Below are 14,021 nucleotides of genomic sequence, written 5' to 3' on the forward strand. Positions count from 1 at the left end.
CCAGTTGAGTCCCAAGTGAAGACAAGGAAGACATGGCGACAAGCTCAAAATAAGTCATGCAGAATACTAGCAAACAGTAATATCCTCTAAATATCAGCTATACAAGTTTCAAACGAATGGGACACTGCAGAACTATAATATCGAGGCACAATTCATCGACAATTTGGTAACTATAATATCTATTTTGCTAGATTACATTGTTAATATATGGTTGAGTGCTTATAATTATAATAAATTCTAATAAATTCCAAATTACAATGATATAGCCTCAGATGTGGTCATAAAGAATATTTACCATTATAATCCTTGTTTTTCTTCGCTGAGCTTCTGACGTCTTTTTTCACTAGACATCTTTCCTTTTACCTCCCACTTGAAAATGAAAAGGTGATCTTGTGAATATCCAACATCCACCTCTTTATTTAAAAAGTTGACATAGACCTTGTCAGAGTAAAATGTCTAATTCTGAGCTCAGATCCACTCCTTTGCTCAGTGTCTCGCCCCTTCAGTTGTTCTTCTTCACCCTTCAATGTGTGTGAGTGTGTCTGTGTGTGAGACAGCGAGAGAAGCAGAGAGAGAGAGAGAAAGGGGGGAGGGTTTTATTAATCCCTCTAAATGCCCTGTACTGGTTTTTTAACATGAAAATTAATTCCTTCATTTTTCATTGATCTTGATTATTTCCTTTGCCCTCTCTAGTATTTGTACATAATCAATCACAATCAATGTGTGTGTGTGTGTGTATTGCAGCCTTCGCTGCAAATTGGATGACACAGGCTATGGAAGGTGGGTAATAATATTGCCCAGGAATTTTACCACCTATTTTTATTGTAAGAGAACTTTACGTGACCGCTGACTGTCGTAATTCCATTTGTCGCTGTAACTGTCACCATGCGGGTTCATTGATTTATACTTTCTTTTTATTGAGTGCAATAGTAAAACAGAAGTGTACTTACGACTCATTATCAGCGTAATAATCCCAGTCATAAGGCGCTATAGCCTCCGAACATCGTAAAGTCCCGCAACAGTCAAGTTTAATAAAAGTACTGAAATCTGAGACAATAACTTAACATTGCCGATACTTTAGAGGAATCGCAACCAAAGGCTACCTAAGAGTTAAAAGAACACAAAGAAAATATTTAAATTTGAAAAAGTGCGCACAGCCTTGAACTTGGGCGATTTTTCTTACGAATTTTAATATTTTGATTGGACCTGAAGTTAACAGAATGTCACAATTAAGCGTGTGTGTGACTTCATAACACACTCTATGTTTATTGAAATAAAGGGTCGCTAAATGGGCGGGAAGACTCTCTGTTCTTCCTTTCGATTCCCTAAACCGAAACGGCTCCGACGGCACGCTCCGCGGTCTCTACGGGATGGCACGCGTGCTCTTTTCGGCAAGGTCCGAATGACTCATGAGGAAATCCTCTCCGATGGAAAAGAACATGTGGTGGGAGCTGCTGACACATCAGCAAGAGGCCGCAATACATTTTCTGTCACTTTATGAGAAGCAGCAATAACTAATACGTTACGACTTTACCCAATAATAACAGAACCGCAGGCAGCTCCTGTTTATGGTGGCCGAGTACAACGTCCCTCCTGCACGCCGAGTCAGACGTGTCGCTTTTCCGGCATTCGCTAATAATTCTTTACCGCTCGCTGCTTCGTCTAACATAAAGGAAAATGTGATTGTGACCGAACGCACGTACACACGCGTTGACTCGGTGTCATCACGACGCCGTTCATAAAGTGCCCTACCAAAGTGCGTAGGCGAGAGAGCCAAAGGTCTCGGCCGTGCCGAAGCACACGGGCAGAGGGAGCCTATAAAAGACATAGGAGGAGGGCCATACCTAAACCTGCAGGGAGTGAGGAATTTGAACAAATACCTGGCGCTGGTATGCCAAAATAGGCAAAGAGGGGAGAGAGAGGGAGACGGCCGACCGGGCACGGATCGTGTCAGGCTGAGCTAGCTGAGACAAAGCGAGAAACGGTGAGCTCTTGGATGTAGGGTTACGTGACATACCCGAAACACGTTTTTTTACTATACGTCCATCGGATGTTCTCGTCCAACTGTTTTTCAATCTGTGGTGTCAGTGTCTAGTTGTCCTTGTCCTCACCTATACAATGACATGAGCCTCAACAGCTCAGCTGAGCGGCATTTTCCTTTCTTTGCGCAATGATACCAGTAGTTAATATTAATCACGCTGATGTGTGGGAACGGGATCCTGTTCTCTTCCCGACAAGCGGTGATCTCACCTGCAACATGAGCTCTGAAAGAGGCTGATGGGGTGGCTTGGTGGCACAGCGAGTAGCGGTGCCGTCTCACAGTGCCTGCGTGGTACGAGAGAACGGAGGTTCGATCCCTGCTCGGTCCGTGTGGAGTTTGCGTGTTCTCCTCGTGTCTGTGTGGGTTTTCTTCAAGTGCTCTGGTTTCCTCCCACAGTCCAAAGACATGCTGTTCAGGCTCCCCCATAGTGTGTGAGTGACAGAGAGAGTGTGTTCCACTGATATATGGATGAGTGACCCAGTGTAAGTAGTGTATCTAGCAGTGTAAGTCACCGTGGTGAATAAGGTGTGTGAGCTGATAACACTATGTAGAGTTCATTGGAAGCTGTTTTGGAGAAAAGTGTCTGCTAAGTAAATAAATGTAACTGTAGAACAGACCCAGAAGGAATTGTTTAAAACTATAAGTCAATCCTATGGAAATCTTTGGCGGCGCAAACAACTGTTTTAAGTCGATTTTGTTTATTGTTCTACTTCCATTGCTGGCTGATACACTTTGCATTCTCCAAAACATAAAGATGGTAAATGAATAAATGCTAATCTACATGGATATGTATGCATTTTTATTCAAACAACTCTCTCACAATCCACTGTCCCTGTGGTCTCCTTTCATTATGCGAATTAATCCTTGGAGCCCAAGTGACAATTGACAAATTACCCACCTGTAGTTGGACAGTGTGCTGCAGATTTAATTAAAAGGGCGGACACTTTTCTCATAACAAATGCTTCTATTCCCGTTGATTAACTAAGTTCGCAATGAATTATTGATTTCATCTACATTTTCGTTTGCGTCACTTTCACTAAAAACCAAGCCAATCCTTCATGATTGCAGCTTCACCTTTGTGCGATTCACTCAGGATATTTTCTATTCAAATATTGATTTTTTGCCGTTCAGTCTTCACCAGCCATTTAACTTAGACATATTTGTGAATTATAAGGAGCGCTGAATGTTATCCCATCAAGTAGGAGAAAAGTAAAACAATTATACAGTAGTTACAAATGGGTTTTAAAATACTCTACTCATGGTTCAGGCAGTGCCTGCTGTGTGGAGGGTCTGGGGTTCGAATCCTGCTTGGGGTGCCTTGCAATGGACTGGCGCCCTGTCCGGGGTCTGTATTGTTTTGAACCAACTGAGTTAGTAATTTTTTCCCTTAGATATTCAGTATGAGGGGGGTGCAGTGGTGCAGCAGGTTTGGCAGGGTCCCCCTCTCTGGTGGGTCTGGGGTTCGACTCCCGCTTGGGATTCCTTGTGACGGACTAGCGTCCCGCCCTGGGTGTGTCCCCTCCCCCCCAGCCTTGCGCCCTGTGTTGAGGTAAGGCTCCAGCTCGCTGCAAGCATTCTCAGGACAAGCGGTTGTTGATGATGGATGGATGGGTGTTGCTTAGATGCTGTTTATCAAAAGCATTTAGAGTATTTCACAGTACAGGGCAATGTAACACTTTCACCTTCAACTTATGAATGTGTCACTTCTGGTCATGCAGTGGTTAGAGCTGCTGCCTTTAGACACAAAGGTTGCAGGTTTGAATCCCAGGTCTCACTGTAGTGCCCTTGAGCAAGGCACTTATCCTAAGTTGCTCTGGTAAAATTACCCAGCTGTTTAAATGGATAAATTATTATAAGTTGCTTTGGAAAAAAGCATCAGCTAAAAGTGATAACTATAAATGTGCTCTGATTTTCTTATAAAGGGTGTTCAAAGTGCTCTGAACTGTAGGCCTACCCTTAGATCTGGTGTGCTGGTGGGTTCAAGAGGTTTTTTTTTTAAAACTTATTTTATGAACAGCAGACTGTACACAAAACAGGGCAAAAGGTCAAAAAACACAGTATTTGACAAGTATGTTTTTGTAACACAAATAAGTTCCAAAAGGGTGTCACACATTCCAGAATCTCTTTGCATTGCTATGCAGACTAAATGTGAAGCTTTTCTAGCACAAGACAGATCAACGTGTCAATCATTAACAAACACAAATGGAACTTCACTTTCAGACTATAACAATGAAATATATTTCCTTGAATGTAAGGAATTATGTAAGGAAAAATGTTCTTAAAAAAGTAATCAGCCTCCGCTCCTTCACTTCATCAAAAAATGAAATTGGGTTATGGTTTAAGAAAAAAACAGAGTGGGGAAAAATCAAACTGTTCTGCAAAAGATTTTTTGAACGGTTGAGCGGTCTGTTGACTTGGGTGGCGCGTTGATCACTTTCGATTAGTCCATTATTGCAAATATATTTGCTGCGGCTTGAAGGTGAGTCAAAGGCATTGAGCTCGAACCAAGATCCGTCAGTGCATCCTCTTCTCCTGTGAGTTATGCTGCCTATCGTTAGACTCATGAATATTTATGAGGCAGCAGGAGTGGAGCATTTATGCATTGTAATTTTGCATTGTTCTTGCCAAAGCTGAGTGATAATATAGTCATGAGCACTGGTCTAGAATTCTTTATGTGGGACTCAAGTTGGAGATGGCAACAAAATTTTGGACTGCAGCTCAGCAATATGAGCGAAGGCCGTCATTTTTACACAAAGCTGGCAGCTACAGAGCGGAACACCTTTGCTTGATGATTTGTTCCTGGGAACAGTGTGACGAAGGGAGAATGGCCTCCAGACAGCAGTAAAGAAGCACTACGGACGTGGACCCCGTTGTGCTTAGCATCACGGCGTTCCTCTGGATGCCCCCGCTGGGGTGACCCACCGGCACCTGTTTTCCACCCTCCCGCTGTCATTTTACCTCCCTGAGATCAGCGTCCAACACAGAGCGCACACTTACACACAAAAGTCGCAGGTCTGAGAAGTACCGCCGGTTTCACTCACTGCTGCCTGAAATGTGATCCCACCTACGGTCACCAGCATCGTCTTGTCTGTTATCATGTGGCTTTTCTTCCGTTACAAAAATAGCGATCATCTCAGAAGGACGACTGCAAATTACCCGATGAGTTTACAAGTAAAGGTTTGGCCTATTTCGTTAGTTATTTACAGGATCACGTGTGTGTGTGTGTGTGTGTGTGTGTGTGTGATATGCTGCTATAGTGCCATGTTGTGTCTCAGTGGTCGTGGTAAGGGAATTCTCCCGCTGGCTATGATATGAGAAGATGCTGTCAAATAATTCATCTGAGCCTGATAAACCCCTGAGGATGTTTTATGTTGTTTTCAGGTATTATTTGTGACATAACAATAAGCGCTCGTAAGCACTAATTGAAACACAAGAAATGAGTATACACCATGTGATAATGAGAGTTTCAATATTGTAATATTAATTTCATGTTAAGTAGCTGTGAATGTATCAATTAATACTCACTTCTGACCCTGAAAGATGAACTCTGGGCAGTTAATGGCTATTAATCTGTCATTCCACCAGTTTTTCAAAACTAAACACACGGACATGTATAAAACCCCTTGTTATCTACTTTAAATGTTCTTGGATGCTTTTAAATGCCTTAAATCTACTTTAAAGATTTTTTCTCATATTTTAAAAAATCTAATTGAAGTGTTTCAGGAGGCCAATGTAACATAACCCTATACTGCCATCTAGGGAGTGTCATTGTGGTCACAGATTGCATGTCCTCTTTGACACCTATATTTATTCATTCAACTGGGTAATTTTACTGGAGTAATTTAGGGTAATTACCGTGCTCAAGGGTACTACAGCCGGAGGTGGGGCTCGAACCTGTGGGTCCAAAGGCAGTAGCACTAATCTCTGTACTACCAGCTGTCCTCGCCTATTCGTAAGTATATGTTCTTGACCAGTATTGCTCTCCTTCCTATTTTTGTATCCCAGTCATAAATCATGTACCTTCTTTACATGTGTGCATCACAAATATGAAACGAAAAGGCTCTGGTGTGTGTATCAGCACGCTAAACGTGTCAATTATTTCATGTGTAGGGCGAAAACCAAAAATGACAAACTTGAGACCATGCAATTTGGTCTGGGCATATAAACATAGCCGGTGATGTGCTGAACACGTGTGGAGGGAACGGAGCGCATGATGGCTCGGCCTCTCCTGCCCTTCGTCTCTCTCATTCTCCAGTCCTCCCTCGGAGAAGTTTCTGCTGAGCGGTTAATGTGAGCAAACTCCCCGCGTTCAAAAGGGGACCGGAAAGTGCCCAACTATCGTTCAGCGAGTATGACCGTGTGAACTGCTACGTGCCCTTCCGAATTCTTCTGCATCTGCACACACACGTTGGCGGGGTCACGGCGAGCGGGAGTCCAACCCGGCAACACAGGACGCGAGGGGACACACCCAGGACGGGACATCAGTCCATCACAAGATACCCCAAGCGGGACTCGAACCCCAGACCCACCAGAGAGCGGGACCGGCCAAACCTGCCGCTCCACCGTGCCCCTTCTGCATCTGCGATGCGAGCACAAGTTTTCGGGCATCGTTCGGATCAATGTGTGACGATCGATGCTCTGACATTCACATGCCGCATGTTCATTTGAGTTCTGCTTGTGAAGCGGAAACCCGTTTAGCGTGAGGTCCCAACAGTGGACGATCCTGATGAAATTGCGCAATCCGAGAAGCATTGCACAAACGCGGATTTTCTACCCGTATGATAAAACCGTGAAGAAAGCCACGCTCATGTTGAAACGTACATTTGTGTGTACGCGGTAAGCCAGGTGCTCTTCGTACCCTGAACCCTATCAAAGGTCGCACCTCCAGTCGTAATTTTCTGCACTGGTACTTGAAGTCGTAGTACTTGAGGGCGTGATGGAGTTCAGCACAGAACAATGAGCTGCGGTAGGGAGCTGGCAGCCTCTGCGACCTTTGCTTATCTCCGCGCTGCCTCTCCTACTCTCCGTCTCTCTCCCTCGGCCCGAGCGCACAGCGACACACAGGCACTGACATCACGTTACTCGTAGGCTCAACTTGACCAAGATTAAAATAGATTAACTACCATTCCTCCAAGAGTAAACGTCCACAGTTGCTTTTCCCTCCCAAAATACGTGTATTTCTCTTTCCGTTGGGACAGGCTTTCGAAATGAGGAAAATCAGAAAAATTCACTAACGACAAATAAACAAGCGTTGCGTTGAGTACCTTCGGTCTCTCGGTCGAGACATCTCTCGATATCGTTCAGAAAAAATATTTCGAACCTTCAGAGCACAACAGATATGTTCTTTTCTTCATATTTTATCAAGATACCTTGAGATCGTAATAATCACAGCAGCTCTGTTTTCTGGCTGATACATTATAAAAGGAGACTGACACGCTAGTGAGAGAGGGGGGACAAGACAGGGTGGGGGAGAGAGGGAGAAACCGAGAGATGGGGGGGTGGGCTGAATAGCTCATGAGGAGTATTGGACTGTGACAGAAATTAATAATCTTGTTCAAACAGACTCGGCAGTTGATGGGACGTTTGTGTGCGGACAGAGTGTGGACGCTCCCTCTCGTCTCTTATTTGGACTCATCAGACCCCGTTGTCCCCCGGAGCGGGGAAACAGGAGGAGTCGGTGAGCGCGGCCACTTCACGGAGGCCACTTTCCGCCTCCACGGAGCAACGGGCGCGAAGGGGAAGGTGAGTGCGGTGCTGTTTTTTAAATAAAAGCGCTCTCCCTACTCCTTCCTGCGGCATCTTCATTTCATATATGCTTCACGCAGAATTTAATTTGATGTGTTCAGGCAGCAGTTTCTGAACGTGCTCATCCTCATCATTTTCCCCAAACCCCTAACTATTTTGCCACCGCGGTGCTTCTTGGCTATTGTACCAAACAGTAAAGAGCGCAAAAAAGTATAAATGTGCCGTACATTTATTGGAGAATGGGTCTTTTTAAAATCTTATTTCTTTTTTTATCAATCCTTTTTCACAAAAAGCCACAGTTAACCATTATTTGCCATATGCAACATTTGGGTTCTCTGATTTGAGCTTTTTAGTTATTAAGTTAAGTTATTGTTTCTTTTGCTAGACATTGGATTGGTTGTGACGTGTTAACTGATAGTTGCAATGACTTATACAAACTGACTTTTTTATTTATTTTTGTATTTTTTCTCAGACATAAGTTCAGAGGTAGAGGTACATGACAGAGGGTAAGGCTGAGAAGGGCATGCGGTATATACAGTAAAACTGAATGAGACCCATTCTCTGTGCCTCTGAGTCGCAGCAGGCGTCTCCAAGGCAGTTCTCACCACACTCCGCTCCCTTTGTACAAAATATTAAAGTAAAATCCATACATGACTTCCATTCCTCATTCAAGTGCTGAATGAGATGAACACATGTTACTTTGAAATACTCGAATGTCAGGATTCGTGTGCTACAGATGAAACTTGCTTGATCAGCCATGTCCTCTCTACTCTGTGAGCGTTTGCTGCCCTTTGCATGGTAAAATCCTAGTACGACAATGACGGTACCTACTGGGGGACCAGCGCGCCTTTAGAAAGGGCTGGATCATTCGCAGCCGTCTGTACAGAATTGAAAGAAGTGATTGACAATGTTTTAAAAATACTGTTGGGACAATGACTTCACACTTCTCTTTCTGACAGTGCAACCTAAAAAGTTATTCCATACACATATATATATATACCATACATATACTGTATAAATGTATATATACACCATACATGCTTTCTGTACATACTGAACATGTTGCAAACTGTACATACATACTATTGCATTATTATTTTCTAAATTTACGAATGCTTTTAATTGCAAAGAAACTGTCCATGGTTTAAATACACATTATGTAATATATATAATGTAATTATGGTTCAGAACTGCGTATATGTTCTGTCGCTGTATCAGCCTCGAAGCGTTTCATCCCGTGTGTAATACGTTAGTGGAAATAAACACTTAATCTGGAATCAGAATAGGGGATTACCATTCATCCTCTCTTTCCCGTGAAATGAGAGGACGAGAGTGATGGATTATTAGTTATGAGGGTGCGTTTAACTTTCTCCGTCATGGGATACATACACACCTGATGAAAGATTTAGATGGATTGTCTAACACTGTTACAGTAAATAGAACAGCTTGTGTACTTTTATCAGTTTATTTATTGAGAACACTTATTCTGGTCAGTGTATTATTTATGTTTACATTGTACTGTAATTTCATTACTGAAATGTATCTGTATGCAGATTTTCAAAGGTATTCTTTCGGAATTTCAAATGAGTCCGAGGTCTGTTTCCTAAAAGAAAATTACCTCGAAGGTGATCTTTGTTCAAAGTCGGTGAACTCAAGCCCACCATAATGCTGTGACAATTTTGGGATTCTGTGACCCAGATTAGCTCATTCTGGACATTTCCGTTGCATTATACTTTGGGGAGAATTTGCCTTGAATGCAGTTCGTCCTCCGTTGAGGGGCGTGCAAAATGAACGATGACTGATCATCACGCAGCCTCATTCATGCATTCAGGTTAGAATCGAAATATATCAGAAACTGTTAAAACGTTTTCTAAAGTGAAGCATGCCTGTTTCACCTTTTTGCTCAGGACTACAAGTCATTTCCACCCAAAATCTCTTAGCAAAAACTTTTAGTCCGTTCAGAAGCAATATGAAATTTGACAGCTAATAAAAACTGACGCACAACTGAAGCTGTTAAAGTTTTCTTCTGCTTGCCTTGCGAGACAGATTTCCAGGCAGTCCAGTTTATTTTTTAATTCGGATGGACGGGGAGGGATAAAAACACAAATACTGCTGTGATAAGGTGACCGGAGATTTGTGGGTTATTATGGCCCAGAATTTAATCTGCATTTGTTTCAGTGTGCGACAGAGATAAAGAAAGATGTTTCTCTACGAGCGATGCCGACGCAGAGTTCCACATACCGAAGCCGGAGGATATCAGGTGCGGACAGCACAGCGTATCAATAGGAAAATAATCTGCTGGGGATGGATTAACTAACACCCGCTTAAAACAATGAAGAGTGAAATATACAGAACTCAGACTGGCCGGTGCTTCGCGTTTTTAATTTTTGAGGCTTTCAGCCAAATCCCGAACCCTAACCTCAGAAGCTGGGGCTTCAGCTATACAAATGCACAATGAAATAATATAGAAAAAATCTAAATATCAAGAGTCTGAAACTGTCTTTTCATATAGACTATGTTTACCACCAGTTGCATGTTGCCCTCTCTGTTAGTGCTTATATACACACGCTTTCTGAAACCGCTTGCCCCATGCAGGGTTGCAGGGAGCCGGAGCCTAACCCGGCAACACAGGGCGCAAGGCTGGAGGGGGAGGGGACGCACCCAGGACGGGACGCCAGTCCATCGCAAGGCACCCCAAGCGGGACTTGAACCCAAGGCCTACAGGAAAGCAGGACCCGGTCAAACCCACTGCACCACCACACCCCCTGCAGCAGTGGTTATTTAATAACACAATATTTAGAAAATATCGGCCGTGTTTACACTCCCGCATCTCAGATCATAACTCGGATATTTGAGGTCATTGAAACTGAGTGAGGAAGTTATCCCGTTACACTCCCCCCTCCATAACAGAACCAGTTTGGTAGGTTTTTGCATAAAATATTCATAACAATATGATGTAAAATCAACACCACGACTAAACAGCAACTTTCTTTCAGAAACGGAGCCAACATTTAATTCACAATTAAGACAAAGGCTGCAAATTAGATGGCTCTGGGACTGTCTGCGGACTCGGGCCAGCAGCGTGCTCTCGTATTCACGTTTTTGGCAAAGCCACCACCACGCAGATCGATAAGATCATAGCGCTGTTACTATCCAACAGCCCGGTTATTTATAAGTGCTGGAATGTCTCTGTTGCTGCTAGGGAAGGAAAAAGCACTTGAAGCTAAAAGATTTATTTTATCTATTTTATGCAACAGGCAGCTGAACATTTATCAGTAACTGCTTGAATGAGTTATTAACTCCCAAAAGGAAGAGGACAGCATGGGTATTTATAAAGACGAGGAGGTTCTGAGAGCTTTCAACCTGATTTTTTTTTTTTTTTTTTTTTAAATGATATTGCCAATATTCCTGTTCATGCTTTAAATGCCATAGGTGGATTTACTGGGGCACTTTTACACAGGCTCTAATAGCTATTTACTATCTAAGATTTCTATTCCACAACTGAGAGCTGAAAAATGTGCCAAAGACTGATAATAAAAAATCAACATCATAATAGTATCAAGAGAGTCAGGTAGTTAAGAAGGGAAATTATTTATAGTCTGCAATATTCCTCATATGTTTATGATATTCTCATGTGAAATTATCTATTATATTTAATAGGGAAACAGGAAAGGTGTGTGCGAATAATGTAGAAATCTGCACAACAGAGACTCAGAGATCCATATAGCTGCTGAGGCGTGATGCTGACAGAGGGAGGTTTCATGCCCTCATTTTCTGACACTCGGCTGATCGATATGAATATTGATCTTATATCTGTGTTGTCACATTAAAGCCAGGAAGTGGAAGCCCTACCATGTAGTGAAGGATATCGTTTGCTGAAAGTATTCTCTACCTATCCAGCACTTGTAACTGTGTGATACTTAGAGTTTTGCAGTGTCGTGATCTTTAGTACTGGTGTCTATAGATTGTTTTGTGTGACAGCAAGAAAGGAATAAGGCAAATTTGTTTAAAATGACTTTACATACCATGTAGTGTAGAATGCTGCTTCTTTCAGAGTGGATTTGTATTTGTAATAGAAAAGGTTATGTCTTCAGGGGAGCCATGGTGGTGCAGCGGATTTGGTTGGGTTCTGTTCTCGGGTGGGTCTGGCATTCAAGTCCCACTTGGGGTGCCTTGTGATGGACTGGCGTCCCGCCCTGGGTGTGTCCCCTCCAGCCCTATGCCCTGTGCTGCCGGGTTAGACTCCGGTTTGCTGTGACCCCTGCTTGGGACAAGTGGTTTCAGCTTCTGTGTGTGTTTCTTGAGGAGGGCACATGCATTATGGACAGACTTTGTTAGAAATCAACAATGCACTCATGGTTCAGATGCACTAAACTAGGAACTGGGATACACTTCCAAATGTATGCATGTTGAACAGTATGAGTAAGTAATGCAGGTTTTGCCTGCACCGTTGTTTATTAATTAAGTTTTCATCTTCCACGATGTTCCCGGAAAGCAATATTTCACTGAACCTTTGTGGCCCATGTAGTAGATGTAATATGTGAATTAATTTAACTATGTATACTTCAGAAAACCTGTGACTAATGTCTAAGAGTGTGCAAATGTACAGGGTGATACTGCTTGATTTTTTTGCATTCTGTATGGTGTAAAAGGCACTTGTTTACGGCAAATGTTTGCATTTCAGACTGAATTAGCTGTTGGAAAGGGTATTTTCATTTTTTTTTTTTGGCCTATATTGTTTATGCCCAATTGTTTGTGTTTAAGCTTCAGCTAAAAAAGGCATTTTCTGTTGTCTAGTTTGCTGTAGCATGGGGTTTGCAAAATTGAAATCTTGCAACACATTTAATCATGGCGAAGCCAACAGGAATTATTTCTCAGAGGTCGTGGATGAGTTATGACCTTGACCTGACTGGGTTGGTTGACAGTTATGAAGCCTGCTCAAATATCTGAGGTTGGGGAAAAAAACGGAGGGGGGGACGCCCTCACAGAGACACAGCATGACCAAGAGAGGCAGAGATAAAAAAAGTTTATCCATCAGCTTATAAAATGACATTGAAATCATATTCCCTGGGAACCTTAATCTGCCCACATAACATCTTAATATGGGAACCTAATCTGGGTTGTAGCGTGTCTCAGAGCATGAGGGACAAGGGAGGGTAGAGGAGGATGAAGTATGGAGTGACAGAGGGATGAACAGGTAGACGAACAGGTAGATGCGGTGTTCGGACAGTATGCAGGCTCGGCCAGGGGACCGTGATGAGCGGTCATCATCGCGCACTTTCATCAGCGAAAACCTCAGACGGCAGCCTCTATAGGTGAACTGTTTTGTCAGGGTTAGGTTCTGACGCACCCTTCTTCACTTGAGAGAAACAAAGACACCAGCTCCCCACACGCTCCCCGTTTCCATGCACGGGGCTCTCTGCCCTTTGGCATGGACGCAGGCTGCGGACGTGTGAAATGTTGGCTTCGCAAGAGCGTGACACCTCTGCGAGGGCAGCTGACGGCTCACGATTCGCATGGAGCCTAATTATAGCAGCAGCCTCTGTCACCAGTCTGCGATATAACTGTCACCAGGCCTCCCGACTCCTGAGAAACACGTTTTCACAATATGTCTCTTTGCGGAAAAAACTCATCACGGACAAATGAGATGTTGCCCTTAGTAGGTTGGTATCTTTACATTTATTTCTTTTTGCACATTCTGCCCTCGACTTTAATCGTTCAGTTATTGTTCTTCACTGTTTTAGATTTATCCTGAAAGTTCAGAGTAAAAAAATCATACCGTGTAGTGATGTCCATTCACTTGTTTTGAACCCACCTAGTTAGCAATTTTTTCCCTTAGATGCTCATTATGAGGGGGTGCAGTGGTGCAGCTGGTTTGGCTGAGTCCCGCTCTCTGGTGGGTCTGGGGTTCGAGTCCCGCTTGGGGTGCCTTGTGATGGACTGGCGTCCCGTCCTGGGTGTGTCCCCTCCCCCTCCAGTCCTGCGCCCTGTGTTGCTGGGTTAGGCTCCGGCTCACCGCGACTCCACTCAGGACAAGCAGTTTCAGCCAGTGTGTGTGTATGTGTATTCAGTATGTCAAAACAGTGTCTTGCCCCTAGATATTAAACTACATCCTTTAGACGGTGACATTTTGATTTTTAAATGCTAGACAGACAGCAATGTGATAGAGACTGGCACATGTGTTTATGGACTATTGACTGATTTGTAGGCGTCCTTCTTCATCATCGGCAGCCAA

This window comes from Scleropages formosus, chromosome 18, assembly GCF_900964775.1.
Source record: "Scleropages formosus chromosome 18, fSclFor1.1, whole genome shotgun sequence".
Lineage (NCBI taxonomy): Eukaryota > Metazoa > Chordata > Actinopteri > Osteoglossiformes > Osteoglossidae > Scleropages > Scleropages formosus.